Genomic DNA, 22,098 nt, shown 5'->3' on the forward strand with positions numbered 1-22,098 from the left:
TATACTTAATATTTCTACATGATTTGGTTTGTAAATGCTTTCAAATTTTTATGTAAAAAAATCTAAACTGCGTCATTTTTGATTTTGCATCTGGCAACACGAATCGTCGCATGATGTGAAATAGCCAATCATAGGATGCGTGGGTTCATTGTAACAACCACTAGGAAGGCCTTGACGGTCTTTACAAACAGTTTCATCACTGATTTAGTCAGGCATTGTGCTTGCAGAAGTAGACCTTAATAAAGTTTTTAAAAGTGTGAATAACGACTAAAATGGCTTCGAATACCTCGAAACGTGTTGAAATTGTAATTTTTATTGTATATTAAAAGTATGTCTGTAAATGGTGTTTTTACTGATTTTTTTATACATATCAGCGACGCTCTAAAATTGGAAAACGATGATTTTTACAGTGGAATAAATCACAAAAACCGAACGAACTTATTTGCCAACCAATAGTCTGAATAAATGCGAAATTTAAGTAAAAATTTAAAAGTGTCTAGAATTAATTCTACTAGTGTGTATCTCAATATTAACAATGTGTGTGCGACGTATGGTTCTTTTCAAACTATTTCTGTTATAAACAATTTTGCAGCAAGTTTCTTTTACAAATGCCGATCCAGAGGTGTAGATTCATCCCTAGGACGGATGATCATTACTTTTTATACACCCTGCAACGATTTTCGTCGTCCACACTCGAATACTGACAGTTTCAAAAATTGCTAGGTAGGTACCTATATGTATAGCAAATTCTGTGTGATTTGACGTGGAAGAGGTCTTTTGTCTACCACGGTTGTTAACCTTTGCGCTTCTATTGTCACTTGTTCCTTCTTGATGGGAGTTCGACGGCTTCGTCGATGACTCGCGGGTGGATGGACAATTTTTCTAATTGGCTCACCTAGCGAACTGCCAGACGCTCATTCAGACACACACATACGTGCTCCGAGATTTCATCTCAAACAGCGGTCATAGACCCTGCCACCATCGGCGTCGCGTTTTTGAAATATTGAAACTGAAATTGACTTGTCAGTTAGCGCAGGTGTCCAGAATAGTACCAGAAATGTGTACTGTTGAATTCAATAAATTTAATCAAATTTAACCCTTACCACTAAAAATTGCTGTACCATTATTCAAAATATTGTTTACATTATTAAATATGTTGGTATCTAATCAATTACTAAACATTTAAGTATTGTATGAGGTATTACATCAATTTTATAATATATCCATACAATGAAAAGAATCATATACATAGAATGGAATTATTCTAGGTCGGATTACTGAATTTTTATAAAACTGTTCTTCGAATTCTTGGAGATTTCCAATTTTTTGAAACATGATCACGATGAGATGCAATTAACAGAATAATATAAACGTGGTACTCTGAAAACTTCAATATAAAGTCGGTAATTTTGTGCTTCCGAGTTTTTTTTAAAAATTGATTTTGCAACCATAAATTCTGAAATAATTCACTGTCATGTGTGCTACTCGGTAGAATGTTCATGAATTTTTTCGTAATTTTTTGTTGAACAGAACAGAAGAAATAGAACATAACACACTAACGTCAAGTGCACCTTATAACTACCCTTGTAGTAGGGGTATCAACGTGAAACTCGTCGCAGAGGGTTTTCTTTGGGAACCCTATCGAATGGTCTGACTAAAAACAAAAAATCAGTTTGATTTAGGGGTACTTATCAGCATCTTATCCGTACCTAGTTCTACAGGGTGTACCAGATAAAGTGTTACGAACTGTTTTCTCGGAATCTAAAGAAGACATCGACTTAATTATTTATTTTAATTAAATGGTTAAGGAGTGCTAATATTTTAGTATGTATTACATTTTTGGCGAAAAAGGGTCCCAACATTTTTTAAAATAGAAAGTATTATTGATTTTTTGTTATTCTGATACCTTTCGTTAAACTGAATAGCATTTAGTTGAACTTTCTTTTTATTGCGCGGCTCGTAACAATTTAGCTGGTACATCCTGTATAATCATATTGAGTGGAAAGAAAGCAGTAAGCCACTGAAACACGTTTGTGTAAATAACAGAAACCCGAAATACGATTTTTATCTTCTTTCATTGACTCGACGCATTATGTGTCAGTCGGAGAAGTAACGTAGTATTAGTAACTGCGAAATACATTTTCACATAATGCGCAGATATTCGAGAATCCCAGTTTACGATTGTTTGACCTGTGTGAGCTGGCTCGATACGTCGATGGTCATAGCGATTCTCGAATTCTTGGACTGGGTCGTAACCGTGCAGAATTCACCTATGAATTTCGTGACCTCAACTCTGGAGTGTGCTGTATCTTTACTACCTTCGAACATGTTTCCAAACTATGCTTAAAGGGATAATTCCGACGGGACTGTAGAAAAAGTTTGTCACTCGAACCATTTACTCGCTCTTTAATCATAAACCGCATCTTTGTACGGCGGGCCATACTTCATACGTCGGAATACTTGGCTACGTACGTTTATGACACCGCACCGCTCCGTATCGATCAGAGGTCAGATTTTAATAGTTTTAAAAGTTTGTTCTTCTTTTCCAGCTGCCTGCCCATGCCCGTCAGATGCGCCGAAAGAAGAACTAAGAAATGCTCAGACGAACGTAAACAGGTCACAACGCGTATAAATCTAAGAACTTTATTCTTCTCTTCCGAAATAAAAGGCACGATACTAAAATTCTTTAAAAACCTGTCAATCTTTCGCTTCCATACTGTATTTCAATTTACCTTCGTGTTAGTAGCAATTATTTTAACCCTTTGCACTATATGATGTAACAATTGATGTAACAATATTAAATGTACGCATTGCGAAAGAAACTTTTGGGACAACCTAATACTATCCATTGAAAAAAATGTCGGAGGACCCCAAATAAAATTAATAATATACTAATAAAATACATGCCCTCTTTAACCATTTAATAAAAAAAAATGGAGTCGATGTCTTCATTAGATTCCGAGAAAACAGTTTGTAACACTTTATCTGGTACACCCTGTGCACGCTTAAAATTTTTCCCTATCGGACTCTATGTATACTGTATACAATAGAATCATGTCCTATTACGCTGATGTGTATTCAGATAACACCTGTTGATAATAATTTTGGTCGCAGTAAAAAACTTCGCGGCACGTTTAGGCGTAAATAATCTTCAGAGACTTTGCCGATGATCCATAAATTAAATGTTATTAGGCGAATAAATCGATAGTATCGTTACGGCCACGATTAATTTCTAAGACACGTCGTTGAAAATAGCAGTCGTTCTAAAATTTACGAACGGTCCACAGAAGCTTGTTATTAAAATACATTCGTGCGAATGCTGGCCGGCGCGGCGCGGCGCGGCGTTTCATGTAGGAATGGGCAAACGCGATTAGTTTTACTCGAGAACTTCGTTTCGCTTCGGTGGCAACTTCGCTCATTGTGCAGTTTTAATTAACGCTCTGGAGTCGAACGCACGCTCGCCGATTCGGAAGAACATTGGAAAATTGGAATTTTTAGTGCAGCGACCAAAACTCGGCACGCAATTCCGTGACAGATAGGATCGTCATTGCACGTGTGCCATGATAGAAACTGTGACGTAAGCTGAATTGCATCTACATTATTCCCTTACAATTAGTTTTATTCAACAAACCATTTTTCTTGCATGCAGCCCGGATAATTCGTTGCCAATCTGATTTCTACAGTTTAAATATCTCCAGCATTTTTTGCAACACCGAATTTTCACGTTTCAGCGAGTCAAATTTTGTCAAGCAAACAGATAAACTTTTCAAAATTAGATTTACAACAAGGCAGAAGGGTGGAGTGGCGACATCCGTTGCACAAGTCACGCTTGTATTTTCTTCTGGAAACGTTTCAATCCACTGGCCAGTGAGAAATGCAATTCTAGCAAGTGTGTGTACAGAAGAACCGCAAAGGCTTAATCAGACTGTTTGTTGTTCCGCTTTGAGAACGGGAACGTAAGCAATCGCCGTTCGTTGACTGTGCTCGCGATTGATTGATCATTGTACTCAACGTTTCTCCCCCGGACTGTGACGTCTGTTCGGTGTGAAACTTCACTTTACCGTTTCTGTTTAACGAAACATGACACCTGTGTGCCTACGAAACAATAAAAACTTGTTCACATTTTATTAATTTTGAGACAGAAATTCTCTAATAATAAGGCTTTTCTTATTGTGAACACTAGCTCATATTGTTAACGCGTTGAACGACATGGGAGTCATCGAAATAGTTGTCACAACCTATTGTTGTATATTATATAAATTATGATAAAATACAAATAATAAAACTGTTATTTTAAGAAAGTGGGACCAAGTAAAATCCCATCTTCATCGGTAATAGCTTCTGTAGATCGATAATAAATAAAAATTGTACTAAATTTCTGTCGAATTTGGTATTCCAGCGTTTCTTGAAAAATTTTGCAATGCATAAATGCATAAAGATCCGCAGTCTAGTTATCATTAACTAATAATTGTTTATTATGATAAAATACAAATACTAAAACTGTATTTTAAAAAGTAACCGCTTGCAGTTTCCTTTCAAATAGGGCACGAACTTTTGCAGGCATATATAATATTTCTGTTCGGCACTAAATGCAAGCACATAAGTAGTCGACATTTTCCTAGTGGAAGATGAACCCTGGCATTCGCTTTTACTTAAACTGGCCACCGTAATAACCTGCGCAATATCGGTCAAATCGCCTGGTTCACCGCGTAAATCCACCTTTCCTCCCACGTAAATCCTGTTTTAAAAGCTTCAGCTCAAATCCGACTGGTCTTCTATGACGTTGTTCAGAAGCATTTCCATTTGTTCTTTATTCAGAAATGTCATTGTACAGGGTGTCACGAAATTATATGCCACGGCCACCATAGCGTGATTCTACACCCACGATTTGGTGGAAATTGACATAAAAAAACCCACAAAATTGACCTTGATTTTCAAGGTTAAGGTTAATTTTGCGGCGACTTTTTATGTCAATTTCCACTAAATCGTAGGTGTAGAATCACGCTATGGTGGCCGAGACATATAATTTCGTGACATCCTGTACGCTTGACCCTAAACAAAAAATCGTTCGAGATATGTTATTACGTAACAAATAGTTGACAAATTAATTTTCCCATGCAAATTGTCGGAATTGAATGATACATACTCGTCTTTTAAGAATTCAAATTTTTTGTTTCATACATGACTACAGGGGTACAGCGTAGGTTAAAATTACTCATTTGGATATTGAGAAAGTTTGTAATGAAACGGGTAAATAAAAGAAGTAAATTTATTCAAGAACTTGTATTGTAACAATTTTAAAAAATGGGTGCAGGTAAATATCCTGAGAGCAAGAAAGTTCCGCCATTCTGGAAGATTTATTACGTTACATTCGCTAGCTTATGTACAGGGTCCTTGAAGTACATGTTGAAGTATTTTTAAGGAAAAAAAATGTTCTGTGAGGTGACTTCGAACTGTATAACTAAAAATGATGATGATTAAAGCATCAATGAATTTGTTACTTTATACTTAACATTGTCTCCATTATAATAATGAATAAACATGTGGACTAACAATATTTAATACTGAATAGTACAATGAGTACATTTATAAAATTGACTTGCAATTAAGTAGTCCCAAACGATTTCAATACAAACAAAGTATTCTTCAATATTAATTGAGTTAGTCTTTGCATTTACAAGGTGTGTATAAAAATGATATGTCACGACTGCCATAGCGGGATTCTACATATGTACATATTCCTCTGGATCAATGGAGACCTGCAAAACAAGTGGTCCCTGACCCACTTTGTCAAGGTCAAATTATTTTAGACTGCATCGTAATAGTGTTCATCGCAAGAAACAAAAGTCTCAAAGGGACCATCGATCTCAAGTCAGCCGCGCGTTCCCTTACAAAACGACTTTAAAGTTTCCTAAACCATTTTATTCCATGTGTCTACACAGGGTGTCCCAGAATGCTATAAAAGCGGAGGGGATGGCACCCTGTAGACACAAGAAATATAATGGTTCACGAAAGTTTAAAGTCGTTTTTTAAGAGAACGTTTGAATAAATTCTGACCTTGAAGAAAGGGTGAAGATTAATTTTGTGATCCCTTTTGTTAACAGATCTCCAACGGGTACCCATTTGCTGCATTTCTTTCAACAACTTGTTAATGTTCCTCTAAAAATATTATAAAATTTCTCCGAATGTCCATTCTTTGCTCGTTAATATGTATGTTCATTTACAGTATTAAAATGAGAATTTGTGCGGACATGTGAAATACTAAAGGTTTTAAATAATCTATACGTTTTGGTTGGCTACATATGTAAGTGTTAAGTAATTATTCTTTTCGCAAAATAATGTGCTGACGTAGAACGGTAAATGAAATGGCTGGCATTTAGTATCATGAAATAAATAAACAATTGAGTTGAACTAAATGCTTCAACTAAAACTAAATACTTCATTATTTCGAATAAGAAGGATAGTTAAAATAAATATTTAAGAGAGGAACGGTGTGTTTTCTCATTTGACAAAACCACACGGACTTAGTTTAGATCAACCCAATAATTCAATGACTGACGTTAAGCACTAAGTACAATCCTGAGAACTGTCGACGTTCAATATGTACAAGAAAGTCTTGCAAACTAAGAATTGATATTCCGGTGTAATTGCCTCGGGTTACCTTCTGTGTTTCGCTAGTTTCAACTGTCTTAGGTACACTCTGGCATGCTATACTGACGATGGAAGGGTCTATTGTTCAAACAGAGATGTTTTGGTATTGCGACTAATTATTCTGGTATCTAACGTTAAGGGACGCGTGACAGATACAGTGATACAAACAATCTGATTCAGAGTCAACGTACCGCCAACCAACACAGTTGCTTATGACATGAATGCAGATACTTCACGTTCGATTTCTAAGAATATATTTAAAAATATAAATAACATATTTTACAATAACAATTTATTTATAGTAAGACATAAATAAATTAGACTAAACCAATGATTATTTGTTACTTGCAGCGGGCATGTTGCACAGCTTAGCAGTGGATTTGGTTCATCCTGTTCGCCTTTACGTCGAACATAATTGATCATGGGATGATTTTGATTGAGATAGAAGGAAGGGAAAATATGCAGATCGCGTGGGAGCAGCACACGTGTCAGGGGAACGCTCTTAGCAATAAATTTTCGCAAACTAACAGAGCGTTTTGGAAATTAACTATGTGATACACAGCTGCAACATTTAGGGCACCTAGATGGTAGCTCGACGCGGTGATCGGTATGTCGGTTTATGACGGGGCACTCAGTCGGTGATCCCTTTAATCCCTTTACCAAGGGTTGCTGTCTGCCACTACAATGTTATAAATTCCAGCGATAGAACACTTGGATTACTACTTGCGAACAGTTCCGATGACGCGTTATTAAAGCAACAGCGACCCAGCCATAAAAAAGGACGTTTTTCGTTTTCTATTTTAGACTAATTGATTCTTACTAATTATTAGACGACGGGTCTTTATGCAAAATAAAATGTCTTGCATTGATTGTGGGAAGCAGGAATAACATAAAAATTGATTTCATCCCTTAACGACTTTGTCACATTGAAAGCAACATTACAACATTATTGAATCTTTTAACCCACATCCATCCCTCGTGTCAATTTGACACAGTTTTCGCGAATTAAGGTGTCCTGTTCTGTTATTTGTCGGTAAATTTGCTGGAAACTTTGTGACTTCCATTCTTTTTAATGCGAAACACGTATGCTTCGCATTGTTCATGGAAAATAATGATGTCAAAACTGCAAGTCGAATTTGTTACGAAAGAGTCCCCGTGTGTCAATATGATCCCGGAGTCTAATTATATACCATTTGAGAAAATGTTGAAACGGTCATTGGGAGGAGAAGGTGAACGTAATGGACTTTCAACAAATTCCTGTAATTCCGCATTGAAATGATTTCACGTCGATAGGGGGTGCAAGGATATCGCGGCGGTTCGTTATAAATTACATATGATGTTGATGCAGCAGAGCATTATCGAAACGAATGTCGAGGAGCTCGTGTTATCGCGAAGCTGAACCGCGTGTTGTTGCAGCGTCATATTGTTCATATGTTAATGAAATTCGGGCTGCCAAAGCCATCGCTTAGTTCCTGCTGAGCTTGATGCGGGAATAAACGGTGGCTGCAAACGAAACCGGGAGAGAAACAGTTGTAAACGTGTGTGCGTTCACGGCGAATCGTGTTGGTAGATGGCTATGATTGATAGATAATCCCTTCTGTGCTCGGAGGCGACCAGCCAGTGAATCCGGCGCAACGCGTGCTTACACACATGCATCACGCACGACATCGGGTTAACGTCGATGTCGCGACCGATTGTTATTTACGATCATAATCAACCTCGAGCGCGACCTTGCAGCCCTTATCGCGTTTCGGATAACGTTTCCGTCCTGGACGCTGCTGGCAATCATATCCTACATCGCGAAAGTAGAACGCTACCTGTGACCAACAGAGAGATAGAATTTGCTAAAACGATACAGTAGAACCTCGATTATCCGAGCTAAACAGCGACAAATGACTGTTCGAATATTGGAGCTGTTACTCGGTGAAAATTTGACTCTGGATTTTTATGTACCGGACTCACAATTTGTGCCTTTCTCCTATGCACTCCAGTAGCATAACTCCTGAACCATTGATCCTACAGGATCGAAATTTCGATCTGCAGCCGCCCCGGATACAAGTCTACTGGAGTCCATACCAAATACATCATAATTTACAGGAGGAAGGCACAAATTGTAAGTCCGGTAAAGTAAAGTTTACCCAAATGAATTTGTATGGCATTCCAGTTTCTTGCAATTCAGGTAGGAAATTTTTATTTTGCACAAACATCCCGCTGTTTAATTGTAATCTACAGGTTTATCATGCTGGGTGTTTCACTTAAAACAGGCCACCTAAATGTTTTTGACTAAATGGTTTCAAAAGATGAATCAGATGGAACAATCGTTTTTTATAAATATGTTCAAGTGTATAAGAATAGTTGCAAATAATGTGTAAGAACAACGACAGATTAACAACTGTCTTGCGACTACAGTAGAACCTCGCCTGTTACAAAGTTACAACCTCGTTTAATGTACAGAATCCTCGTTCGATGCTTACTAGCGATCCCCCCCACGAGTTGTTAAAAGCTTTGGAACTCGTGGTGGGGATACGTGGGAACAAAAGAAGATTGACACTACGAATTATTAGGTTGTTGGATATGAAATGTCCGATTTTAGAATGCGACTCTTACAAAACGTTCCTCGATCAAGGCCCTCGCAGTAACTATTCATTTATTATGAATGACACCTGTTGCGATCGCCTATAAAATTTAGGCTTTATTATAATCATGACGCATTGAACTTGCAATGATGACACGTGCGAATTATTCATCCCTGACAAGTCCAGATAAATGAATCGTATTAAATACACACTTGTTAGGTGGATTCACCGGACACATGTCGCCGTGTGAAAGGAAATGTGTTCATTCGATAAAACAATTAATGTATGCGCATACTAAATTCATAAATAAATGCATTACAAACAATAAAATTCGAATGTTTCCCTTTTTTATCGAAGCCCTCGCTTTTATGCATGGTTTGATAAAAGTGGTTCGGTATTCATTTTTATATTTGCACATTTTTATTAATTTACTAGATTCTGTCTATAATCTCTGGATTGCTGGACATTGCTTATTGTTAGCTAAATACTTCGATTTTGATCCTCAAAAGGAACCCCTCTGGTTTTGCTGGGTATATGCAAAGGTTTTAGTCTCCTTTTCAATTGTTTTTCAATTTTCTTTTATTTGTACATGATATACCAGATTTGTTATCAGCAGACAGCGGACTTTTATGCAAAATAATCTGGTTACTTGTCATGAATATGGTTACTTAAACATTAATACAAAAACATAAAGTGACCTGTAGTTTCTATCTCGCGCGTCTATGTTTTAATAAATTAATAAAATAAATTACTTTGATTTTCGCAGTTCATGAATCCGTTTGAGATCGTTACTGAACAGTAAATGAGAAATGAAATCGGAGGAACAACGTCGACTCTATCCGGCTATTATACTAATAAAAAATGTAACATTGGATCGTAGCGGCCAATTCATTCCGCAGTCGATCTTACATTTCTGCAAAAGACTCGGTCATGTAAAATACCGTAAGAGTCTCATCTTGTTCGAGACAATGTGTGACCTGGTCACGGAATTGCGAATTAATGCGAAATATCGTGACAGTCGAGTAGAAAAAGATAAGAAACCAGGGAAGCCCGAATCTTTCTCCCATTAGCAAACAGCGTCTCGCTAACGAGTATACTTAATTTCGCGTTGCGGGAACTGTTGCTGATACGAGATTAAAAACGTTCGCAAACTACAACATAATTTCCTTCCCCATGTAACTCTCTATGCATGTGCGTGGTTTATGCGAGTAATTAAGTCGTACGAATTCTTAGTTTAATCACCTGGAAAATGTGGGCAAATGTGCATTTAACAACCTCCTCAAATTTATCACCAATTTTTTAGACACCAATTTCACTTCAGAAGAAGCAACGAAAACGAATCTTAACTTAGTGTTTTTAAATGACCGTACGTTGAATAATTTTCATTGATATAAATTATTAATACTACTTTTTGGAACATGTTATTGTGCATCGTCAAAATAGACAAATGTTTAATATATGTTGGGACTTAATATTTTTATGAAAGAATATAATAACAAGACTATAATATTATTATTGTAATAAATTTTGTTAATCATGGTGCAGATGACCTTTAGAAGTAATCAATAACTACAGAGTTACATAATATTGTTATATTATAAATACTATTCAATTTAATACCAAATGAAATTGCTGTTCAATAAAATCAAGTAAATGTTATTCTTTTGGACCTTCACACCTTCACCACAATGAGTACAATATCTAAACAATAAAAAACAAGCGAGCGCGATTAATTATTTTATCCCCAACTATAATTTTTGTAAAACACAATTTAGTATTTTAAAGAGTAGTACTTTAGTATTTTAAATACTTGTTTTTCCAAAAATTCTTATTTCTGATTCATATTGCCAACAAAATAAGAATGAATCTTTTTTTAACCACAATTACACTCAGCATCACTCCATCTTAATTAATTCTACACGTGTTTTGGATACCATGTTAAAAAAATTATTAGTTCTCGAGATATTTTTAAAAAATGTTGTTACTGAAGAGAGAGTCAATGTTTACAGTTTGTCACATTCAAGGTTTGTTTTGTATTACAAGTTTCATTATTAAAATACTTTCTTGACATTCATTTAACCGATGTTACTACGAAATGTTTTATAAGTATTGTTTATGTTATCGTTATAACATGTATAATCATGATACTTATGTATATGTTACCATAGAAATAAAAGTCTTTTATAATTCGTAATATGACTTATATTTTTTAAACGTGACACTTTTCATTTCAGAGCATTCGAATACTTTTGTGACTCACTGTACGTGCTATTTAAACGATTCGTAATGCTTTTTGCTCCGGACAAATGGAAATCGTGCGCAATCTTTCTCGGAGTATTACATTATTCCAAAAATGTTTACTGGAAACGCAGAGGTACCGTTTTAAACGTATATTCGGAACATCCGCGCGCACTTTTTCCACGAATAGTTGAACAAATACCGAGAGAACGGTTCGAACGTGAACGCAGGAACACGATTACTTTCCGATTCCCCATTTTCCACGGGAAATTTTAGCATAACGCCGATAATAATCGCAAAGTAGACGTGAAATTTGATTACAGAGAGCGGCAACGAATCGTGACGCTAATAATCGGTGAATTTGTTTGAGTAATTCGTACCGCGTATCTCCTTATTTGCATCGGCAATGGCGTGTGGAGTCAAGAAGGAAAAGAGGCTATTACAAACAGCCGTTTAACGTTATATCAACGCGGGCGAACCCCTAATCACCGTTTAATATAATTTGCACTCTTAAAGCTTTCATGTTTCCGCAATTTAAATGAATTCACCATAACCAGAAATCGTCACAACCTACGAACGCCACGAGCTGCCACGCATTATTTCATTACGCTTATCACTGCATCTACTTTTTAATGCCACCTCGTTCGTAATGAGCTGTTTCAACATTTAATTAGCAGCAGAAAGAATTACGCCATCGTGTATCTTCAATCTTTCTATCGAGATTATTTTCCGTCACAGGAATTTTATGATATTACATTACAGTGCGTATCAGAAGGTTAGACGCACCGTATTATTTTAACATGAACGAACGATTTTGTTGAAAAATCGATTTTTAAAAAATCATGCAAGCTTTACACGGCCGAACTTAATCCTCACTTTTGTTCCATAAAATAGTGAAAAAATTGTAGAATAAGTTCTGAGAGGTCGTTGGAAGGGAAGCTTAGATCTACAAATCTAAAAAAATTTTTGGAAGTTGTTAGATGCGTTTGAATTTTTAGCATTTTTTAAAAATAGATATTCATTTTAAAATGAACACTCATTTGCGAAGGTAGGCACATCAAACTTTAAAATAAGTCCAGGCTTATGGTTGTACCATTGTACTATTTGTTTTTACGAAATAATCATCGTTTAAATATCGATAATTTTTCGAGAATCGGAAATGTAGTGTTTAAATGATTTTTGATACTGTATATACGCACTGTACATCACGCACCAGCAGACTTGACATTCAATATTAAAGCCAACACATTCGTGTTTTAAAGCTCTCGATCAGACTTCACCACGAAGTATCAAGCAATCTTGATTTACGATATTCCGTCTGTCACCTTCCCTGGTTTATTCTTGCTCCGGGACGCTAAATTTCCAATTATTTATGGCGATTCCGTAATATACAATTCAATTTCAATTTATTACCATTTGTCTGCCGCGTGAATATAAAATCATTAAAGTGGCTGTCTCCAATGTCGGAACAGCAGCCGGAATAATATCCAATTTGTTACGGGGTGATTGAGAATTTGTGACGCGTTCACCGCACCGATTGTATTTACTATGCATTACAATGCTATTACAGCGTTACTTTGTTGCCGGTTTTTCTGTCTACCAAACATTAAAAACAAGACGATACTCGTTAAAAGCCGCTGTTACCAGTTCTGAGATGTTGACCATTTGCTTTTCCTGTTATATTTTAAATTAAAAGATGTATGTAATAAAGATGCATAATAAATAACTCACCTCCACAAAACAGCAGTAAATGTTTCATGAAGTTTCGTAGAAAGATGCGATGATGTTGAAGAAAATGTATTCCCTGCTTAGGTTACCGTTGAAAATACCATTGACCAACAATCTGTTAATTCACTCGGGCAGACTAAAACCACAGATTTCTTTAATATGTAATGATAATTTGTAAGAGCCTAGTAGATTATATTTACTATATGAACATAATAAATAACTAACCTCCAAAAATTCACCTTTTCTTTCTTTAAAACCACTGCAATCAGCAAATTATTCACTCTTGTAAAACTCTGGTAAACCGTAAACCTCTCTTACTCGAAGACTTCGATAAATCGAAACCTCTACAACTCACAATACCGTCACAATCATATCTTATTATTTATATGCATACTGTTGTATGTACGTTGTTTTATTATTTTATGTAAACACTTGTCTAATTTTCCACAATATTATTTTAACTGTACACAACATTATCAATTTAGTATGTTTAGATTTGTATTTATAGTGAACGAATTTTGAGGTGTGCTCTGTACACTGTACGTTATGCCCACACTCTGAGGGAATCGATTAACGATCGATTGATCCATCGACTCTAACCTAGAAGGTGCAGTGGTGAGATATTACGCAAGATTTTTCTCGCGCATGCGCGTCCAAAACAGTTGTTAGATATTTCATAAGAAAGTATGTATGTAATAACGATCGATTTTAGTCAATATTTTAGATGCTTGAGTAACTTTTATGCGTTGCTATTACACATTTCGCCAGTGTCCGGATACTTTTGAGCGGTAGTGTAATATTGGTGGGAAAGTATCGATATACATATTACGGATTGTTCAAGGTACCCCATTTTATGGAGAATTTCACTTTACCGAGGATTTAGGGTGAGCGCATACTAGAGGGTCTCAAGAAGGCCGCGGAGCTTTGCTCTCCGTCTACCTGCTAGAGATTTGTTGCCGCATGGACTCCTTGCTCCCTTCCTCCAAGGCCCCTGCCTTCTCGAAACGATCCGCGGCCTTCCCGCGACCATCTAGTATGCGCTCACCTAAAATCGCCCCGCATGCGCGAGAAATCTTGCACAACATCTCACCATTGAGATGGTGTCGCTGGTGTCGCGCATGACAAACAAGGATGCGTCCAGTGGTCCAGTCACAGTGTTACAGTGTTACTTATTGTCATATTATTATACATGTCGTAGCAGTAACATTTTGGCGCGACCCGTGCGCCCCGGCGTTAAAACGTTTCATAGTCGCGTGTCGGCTGTCGAGTGTTCTGACCGTTTGACTCTGCGGAGAGTGGCGGAGACGCTCTCGATCGTTCGAACGCTAAACAAAATCTGCCGGCCGGTCTCGGGCCATCGAGGCAGTGATGCCAGAGCTGTGGTACTGTGGTACTAAACCATACCCCCACCATAGCCTACTATTGCCCCTACGATGTTTTCCAACGCGCCCGCGCGCTACACTCACCAGCGTATCACTCTACTGTATCCGTAGAGGTACGCTGGTGACTGTAGCGCGCGGACGCGTTGGAACACGACGGAGGGGCAATAGTAGGCTATAGGTGGGGGTATGGTTTAGTACCACAGTACCACAGCTCTGGCATCACTGCATCGAGGGCCTTGCCTGGCCTTGCCTCGCCTCGCCTCGCATTTTCCCCACTCCGCAGAGTCACTTCGTCCACGTGCACGCATTCTAAAAGGGAGCCGATTTTGTTTGTCGCAGCCGCTCAAACGTTTCGGCCGCGCGTAGGAGTAACCGATCCCGACTCTTGCGGCCGATCTAACGTCTCGGCCGCGCTACAATGTACATAAATGCACGCGCGAGCACTCAGCAGCCGACTCCGGCAACCTACAACGGCAAATGCTCAGCCCATGCTTATCCTAAAAACACGCTTAAATCTACGACATACATATTGTTGTAATGTGTAAACTAAATAGACATGTATAGTGGTAAATGAACAGTGCTTATTATCTTTTACGGACCCAGAGGAAGTGTGAAAGAAGTATTTAAATATGCATCAGTGAGTTACTGTCGGGACATTCACCTACGTTATTCTAACCTGCAACATACGTTTGGTACGAACGAGTAATTGCTAAATAACATGCTGACCGGAGAAAGGTTAGTTAACCACATTGCTATCTCTTGTAAGAGTGCTGCCTAATTAAAGGCAAATCCTCAAAGGAAATACTGAGAAATTCTTGTGAACTATGTAAAGGAAGAGGTTGGGGAATTTTTCAGACTAAAGCTGCTAAAAGTGCTCGTTTTCTAGAATTCAAAGTAATCGCTTTAATAATATTAGGAGAATGACAGTCGTGTGATTTCTTAATTAATTACTGACAGCTTGCGTGAAATGACATTCCTATCACACTTGCAGCAGAGGTGTGTTGAATTACAATTGAATTACTTCACGAATTATAATTACAAAGTAATTCAATTGCATAGATTGTATTCGATTATTCCGCAATTCGAAATTCAGTCGCTTCCTCAAAAATGAGGAGGTGTAATTTCAAACAGTAAAAACATCAAAAGAATTTTTTTCATCCTATGAAACATATTGAGAGAGAAATGTAAATTTCTATTTCATTCCAGTTTGTTGCAATTCGAGCAGAAAAATTTTATTTTGCATAAAAATTCGCTGTCCATTTATTAGTATCGAATATTTTTCTTGAAAGAGTTGAATTTAAAGCTTCACTTGTAGCCAGCATTAATGTAATGCATTATATCCAATTTGGTTATACTCTTTCCTCTACTTGTTGGTTTTTGTTAAACCTTGAAAAATCATTTACTATGATATAATAATTGAATACTAGACAATCTAATGCGCAAGCGCGATCGTACATCTTTCCAAAACAGCTCATTAACAATAAAATCTCATGGGAATATTCCACCTGAACAGTGTCTCTACACAAATAACGTTCTGTTTTAGAAAAAGCGGCACGAGTATTGGCACCGCTAATTTGGTACACTTAATGGACAACTAATTACTAATTATCCGCTAACAATGAAGCAGATCTGAATGACCGACCTTGTTGCCAACAGTAACCAGAATGCATGATACAGGGTGAAGCATTAACTAATGCCTTCTACAATAACTCCGAAAGTATGTAACTAGTAAAAAAGTTTATAATAAATTGCACTTTATGACTGTTTATGTATCGTCTTGAATTAAGATATTAAAGAAAAATATTTTGTTAACACTTTTATGTGCGAAATGACCGAAATATTCCATTTTTATATAACGTTATAGATTTTCCTAATATACAGGGTGTCCCAAAATTTCTGTTACAGGGGATATCTCTTTATCTATTAGATTGAGAAAAAAAATTTTCCAATGAAATTTGTATGGTTCTCAAAGCTCTGTAGAAAGGTGCACTTTTTAAAATATTTTATTCGACGTGTTGAAGGTTATTTTTAGGTCAAAGTTCACTTTCTCTTGACCTTAAAATGACCTTCAACACGCCAAATAAAATATTAAAAAATGCACCTTTCTATAGAGCTTTGAAAACCATACAAATATTCGAAAAAATTTTTTCTAAATACGATGGATAAAGAGATACCACGGGTATCAGAAATTTTGGGACAGTGCTTTTTTCACATTAACGCAGCGTTAAGGCGTTTTAACTTCATTTCTTCACTTACTTTTTAGAATTTTTGGGCTGTTCGAACTGATACGGTAAAATTTTTCTATTGCCGAAAAAATTGGCTATAACATTTTATCCGTTAACGTTATCATTATACTTTGTGCAACGAAAATGTAGCTGGTAATTGTACCTTTCTAACGGTATAAATTTTTTGCGTAATTCTCATCTTATGAAATTTTATACATAGCTGAAAAACAAATCGTTTCCCAACCTTTACGACAGTCCTCTACTTGTGAATTGAGATGAAATTTTGTTATCTCGCTGCACGTTTCATTGAATCATTGTAGTTTGAAAATACGTTTCGAAGATCCACTTAAGCGCGTTAAACTGCGCTAAGTGAATACAAACGTAATGAAAACAGCAATACTCATATTCTGTAAGTTCCATCGCAGGTGCAAACTGTAATGTGAACATTACATATTAACGAACAGGCTAGGCAACCGAACGAACGATTCACGAAACTGCTGCTTCCAATGCAACCCGTTAATTTTGATTGATAATCCCTGTGCAGTGCTCTCTCGTCGCGTTGGTGGGTAATGAAGCCACAAAACGATAGGAATAAGTGACTATGAGAAAGATCGGTTTGATGAAGCCTGAATAATACACTATCAATTATACTGTCCAAGTACATTACGGAGTTAGTCGATTTCATATTAATACATCCGCGGAGAACTCATTTATTGCGGTCAGAAATAATTGGATGTCGCCCTAAATTCTTTCGTTCGATATAAATGACGCACGTACGAAATATTATTAGCTTTGTATATTTAGTCATATTAAATAAAAATTATTCTCCGTTATTTTATTATTAGACATTGTTATGGTTCTCCACAGTCTCCAGATCACAAGTGGAAATGTCGAGCAATAGTCAGACATGAACACTAACCGTACCGGCTACAAAATGTGTCGGATATACATTGTTTTATAAAAATTACAAGACTGAACTTACTTAGATTTTTCACAATTTTTATAATAATACGCGATTAAATAAAGAAGTTTATCGAATAATTTCTGATGGAAGCACCTTTATAATTTCAATAATTAAAAAATAAAAAATTTGAAATTATTACATACACATAATGACTACCGAATTTTTTAAATTTAAGCTCTTCTGGAAACAATATAATTCGGACTTTTGTGTTTGGATTTTTTCAATCCGGTCTTTTATTTCTGTACATAGACACACTTTCAGTGTAAACAATTATTCTCTATCATTTTATTATTAGAAATTGTTATGGTTCTCCGCAGTCTCTATAACATGTAGTTAGACATTAAGTATTCAGCACTCTCATTTTAAATTATGTACCCATAATGAATTACCGAATATTTCAAACTGAAGCTCTTCTAGAAACATTACATACATATTCGGTCTTTTGTTTTTAGATTTTTTCAATTCAGTCTTTTATCTCTGTACACGGAAAAACTTTCACTGCAAACATGGTTTATCACAAAATGATATTTCAGTTTGATCTAGAAAAAACATTAATTTCTAAAACTTTCCAAACCTTCAGATTATTAGTTTACGATTAAAACTATGGAAAGCTGGCTGGTGTAAATATGCCCTGTATTCCTCGTATGGGGTATGGTAAACACCCGTAGGTTTAATTTAATCAAATTTATTCAAATTCATTTACATTTAATTACGTTCAACTTTTCCAGCTTCACATTTAAATTTATTCAAATTAAATTGAATTTAAACTTCTATAAACATGAATTAGTTGTTTAATTCAGGGAACGAAAATGTCACATTAAAGTTTCAAAAATGTTACAAATATTATGTGTGTATGTTTTATTCCATGCACTTCAAACTCTAAACAGACACTTAACAGAGTCATGCAAAAATCAACTAATAATTAATGAAAAATTACTAATAGCACTGTAATAGCACTATACGATTCTTATAGAGTTTTTCCCGCTGATTCCGAATATGTCCTTAATTTTTCTCATATACGCACAGTTTTTGAGAAAATTGAGTTTTTAAAAAAGACATATTTTTCAACTTTGAACAAACATTGTGATGTTATTATATGTAAAAGATATTGAATTGTTCTTTACAGCAAAAGATTCTATAGACTTTCCCGAATACAGTGATATCCAATATTAATAAATTATGATTGTTTAAACATGTTTAAACTTAATTGACATTGTTTAACATGTTTAAGCAAAAGATTCTATAGACTTTCCCGAATACAGTGATATCCAATATTAATAAATTATGATTGTTTAAACATGTTTAAACTTAATTGACATTGTTTAACATGTTTAAGCAAAATATCTTCTGCTTTCTGGTTCGAAAAAAACGTCGACCATGCACACTTGAAAGGGTGGTTTCTCAAGATATTCAAAAATATCCGCAAAAGTGGTGTCTCTCCGTCTTTAATGATTGTTTAAACATGTTTATATATATATATATATATATATATAGACAATCATATTATAATTTATTAATGTTGGATATCACTGTATTCGGGAAAGTCTACAGAATCTTTTGCTTTGCTGTAAAGAACAATTCAATATTTTTTATAATAACATCACAATGTTTGTTCAAAGTTGAAAAATATGTCTTTTTTTTTAAACTCAATTTAAAATTAATTGAAAAATTAAGGACAGATTTGGAATCAGCGGGAAAAACTTTATAAGAATCGTATAGTGGGAATCGAAATACTTTTTGGCTGTTGGACAGTGTAATTAGGGATCCATATACCATCATTTCACAAAAAATTATCAAAATCGAAGTCGGACACTTGGGGTCCTTCCCTACTGTTAGGTGAGACATCCTATCTACAAAAATACGCGGAGGTTTCAGACGTCTCGATTAGTCATTCATTCTTTCAACTAATGATGAATAATTTGACACTATCCTCGGGTACAAAATAAATGACTAAATAATGAAGTTTTAATACTCTTGCTACATCGGTACTTATTGCGAGCGTGTACATCGTTTTGATGCTTACTGTACATCTGAAATTCGAACTTGGCAGAGAATCAATTTAAAAGTTTTTTATTAAATCTAGAAGTTTTTCAATCCGAAGCAATGTTTGCTTCGTTTTCAGCGGTTCCGTGAACTTTATGTAGTCTTCCTCTAATTTCAACACTTTATCCATCGCCCATTGCAAGGCAGTGTTTACAATCACCACGAGCACAAACAGCCGCCATGTTGCGATACGTTGATTAACGAAAGTTCTTCGAGCATTTCTGTTTTTATTGAAAACATTCACAGTATGCATCAGAATGCTATTAACTCTTCACATTCATTACTAAATCCAGAATTCTAAATTCAGAAATGAGTGAAATTTGATGAGGTAAAGAAATTATAAAAATTTAAGGATGTCGGTATATATGTATTATTTTCATCTATATAAAATTTCTAATGGAAAAAGGTATTTTCAGTTAGCTCCTGTTTTATTTTGCATTTATTATTCTTTTTGAATTTCTTTTTTTGATTCTCTTGTAGAGGATCACGTGAAGATTAACATATCGCACATCGTTGAATTTGTTTTTTATGACCTATAACACTATTAAATAAAACTTTTGCATGTTGCAGATATTAATCGTATTTGGTATACTAAATACACATATTAGCAGGTATACGTAAAATACATGCCAGTATTTTTTTCTCTCATTTTTGGGAGATATTGCATGGCACAATACGTATCATATTGTTAGTATTTCAAAGTATGTAACATACTCGTAAGTGTATATAATCTGAATGCTAAACACTTGTTGCTCGATTACATGTAGATTCTCTTACTATGTAGTTCATACAACAGAGAGTTTACTTTGTGAATGTGTGAATATGAATCAATATGTAATCCACTGTTTTGGAAGTTGGAGCTTCATTTCCGAGATATCAACAATTGAAAATTCAAAGTTTGACTTCCGGCGCGCGCACACTCTAATCTCCAATTAACTGAACGCTCAGCCGCACGTCCATGTCTCTACACACAGTCAAAAGCGGAGGTCAATGATCTCGACACAGACCTTTACATTGCACGCTTGCTATCATTCTACCACAGCTTTTAACGACCTGTTTTCTTTACCTAATAATAGCGCATAAATTTATTCTTAATCCTTAATTCATTTATTATCTACAAACACATACTCCCCACTCTTTTCCTTATTATTAATCTTTCTACTATTATATTATGCTATACTAAAATATCTCGAAGCCTGTTGATTGTATCAAAAAACGTTTGAAACAAACCATGTTTTTAATTGTTTCTAAGCAGTTAGATTCGATTCGATCGCATTTTTTTCTTAGATATCAAAGCCATCTTGAATTTTTTCACGGAAATACCTGTTTCAAAGAAAGTTTTTGGAGCCTCTATACAGGGTGTTCGCGTCATTACTAGCCAGCGTTTTTTCAAAAACTATTGTGATTCAAAAAAATGAAAAACGAAAATTTACACTGTTTTTTCAGATTATATCAGATGATTGCATATCTAACATGGCTCTCTCTTCTGATTACTTTAAATACTTAAGATCCTCAATACAATCTAATGCAAAGAAAAGATCTAAAAGCCATGCAAAGTTTTATATCATATTAAAAGAACCTTATGGCGCCTGCACTCGAAGAACTCCTCCTGATAGAAACTCTTAAAAAATCAAGAGATAATCAAGAGTTTGATTGATAATTTTCAAAAGCGTCAGATCTAAATGCAGAGGGTTTATCACGTGATATAATTTCAGTGAAAATATACAAGTAATTCTATTTAGAACCTCCGGTTCAAAGGGCAAAGACCGTCAACGCGCAATGACGTGTCGTAGGACGAGAGTCTCGTCACGGGGAATCTGTAAATATAGGAACATCAATTACTGTCCCCACTTTCCTTGATGACTTCGGCTTGCGGCTTTGATCTCAACCTCGCTCGTAAGACAAGAAGGCCCCTTTGCTCGTGAAACGGCAGGTTACACGATCCTCGGTTAAACACGGCTAAATTGAATGTTTTGTCAGTTACATCGGCATCATACTAAAAACGCATCATCACTGTGAAGAACGTCTCGATGATCTTGGCGACTACAAACTAAAGTAGGATCACAAAAATTATAGATCAATGTTTTCATCATTGAGGACTTTCTATACTATCTATTTACTATTTATAATGAAAATCAGTAGGCGACATTTAAGGCAGTAAAAAGATGAAAAGAATTTAACATATTACCCACCGGTGATAATTGCATAATTTTGCAAAATTTTTAATGGAACCTTCAATAGCAACTGCAATTTTCATTGCGAACTAACAAGTCACCCTCAATAACGTCATC

The 22,098-nt window shown here is 35.7% G+C and overlaps 1 protein-coding gene across 4 annotated transcripts in view; it reads right to left on the reverse strand.

Moving 5' to 3' along the window:
• The window catches only part of LOC143215610 (opioid-binding protein/cell adhesion molecule homolog), a 553,686-nt gene that overhangs the window by 476,801 nt on the left and 54,787 nt on the right, over nt 1–22,098 (reverse strand). Inside the window, exons 1-2 of one of the 4 annotated variants that reach the window (XM_076437890.1) lie at nt 13,419–14,092; nt 13,197–13,329 (exon numbers count right to left, since the gene is read on the reverse strand). The exons of 2 other annotated variants lie outside the window; for them this stretch is intronic. The gene's annotated coding sequence lies outside the window, so the exon portion shown is untranslated. Of the gene's footprint in view, nt 1–13,196; nt 13,330–13,418; nt 14,093–22,098 lie in introns of those variants that run through there. One more of the 4 variants, XM_076437889.1, reaches the window with a different exon arrangement.

This window comes from Lasioglossum baleicum, chromosome 14 (genome assembly GCF_051020765.1).
Source record: "Lasioglossum baleicum chromosome 14, iyLasBale1, whole genome shotgun sequence".
Taxonomy (NCBI): domain Eukaryota; kingdom Metazoa; phylum Arthropoda; class Insecta; order Hymenoptera; family Halictidae; genus Lasioglossum; species Lasioglossum baleicum.